The sequence below is a fragment of the Haemaphysalis longicornis genome, unplaced genomic scaffold, assembly GCF_048455015.1.
Source record: "Haemaphysalis longicornis isolate Haplotype H1 unplaced genomic scaffold, Haemaphysalis longicornis Haplotype H1 scaffold_11, whole genome shotgun sequence".
Classification (NCBI taxonomy): domain Eukaryota; kingdom Metazoa; phylum Arthropoda; class Arachnida; order Ixodida; family Ixodidae; genus Haemaphysalis; species Haemaphysalis longicornis.
The window spans coordinates 7,469,255-7,470,319 of record NW_027526214.1 but is presented as its reverse complement, the minus strand read 5'-3'; the positions used below and the strand labels follow the sequence as shown (position 1 = coordinate 7,470,319).

Sequence of the window (1,065 nt, the reverse complement as noted above, 5' to 3'; positions counted from 1 at the left end):
ACAGTGGCGCTGGCTACCACCCCAAAGCACATGAAAAAAAAAAAAATACATTTACATAAACACCCTAGAAAGCGGGGGGGGGGGGGGAATCGCCCCACCGGTACCGTAGTGCTTTTCGCACCAGACCAGTTTTCTGGAGGTCGTGGGTTTGTATCCCACCTGGCATGCATTTTTTCTAAGCTTTCTTTCTTTCCAAATTCTTTATCTGTTTCAATGACCTACCACAACCTCCCCTTTGCTTTCCGAGGTTTTCTTGACTGCCAACCCTTAATTCTTTGTTATCTATATATATTTATATATATGTATATATTTATATAGCGAATCAGAATAGCAAATGAGGAGCTCGTTGCAAATAAGACAGAAATAAGAATCGGCAGTCAAGAAGACCTCGGAAAGCAAAGGGGAGGATGTAGTAGTTCAAGATAAAGCATTTGGAAAAAAAGAAAGTGGAGAAAAAATCCCCGCCAGGTGGGAACCGAACCCACGACCTCCAGAAGATTGGTCTGGTGCGATTACCACTACGCTACCGGCGGGGTTACTTTAGCCTCCACTTTCTGGGGTATTTACGTTCAGGTGTTTTTGTTTCCTGCGCTCGGGGGTGGTAGCCAGCGCCACTCGGACTACTCGGGGTGAAGGGGACCTTCTTTTTAACCCCCGGGCCGTGACTCGAGCGTCGACGACATGTCGAGAGTGGTCGACCAGCGTTGAACCCTCTAAAGCTCCCTATGGCACCAAGACTGTCAGAACAGAGCCCCTCGCTATGCATTAGCGAGTTCCATTAGCTGAGTGCCTCGGTAACGTTTCGTGAATTCCGTTTTCCGTTGCTTAAACTCTCGGTGCTGTTACGTCTGTAAATATCATGTCTTTTCCTGATCCACGCCAAGAGCGTTTCCTTCGTATCGTGTGATCCGGCCCATTTCATTGCAAAAAGTGGCGAGCCTGCCAATATCGTATCATTAACATCTGCAAAAATTGGTTGAATACTGTGTGTGGACGAGTGATTTGACATTTCGAAGATGAATTTGGAAACGTTAATGGCAAAAGGGTAACAGTTAGGCTTGACGG

At 46.6% G+C, this 1,065-nt stretch overlaps 1 non-coding gene across 1 annotated transcript; it reads right to left on the bottom strand.

The window, feature by feature from the left end:
- Positions 1-460: 460 nt before the first annotated feature.
- Trnai-aau (transfer RNA isoleucine (anticodon AAU)) lies at positions 461-533 on the bottom strand. Its single transcript has one exon. It is a non-coding gene; the product is annotated as a tRNA-Ile (tRNA).
- Positions 534-1,065: the final 532 nt, after the last annotated feature.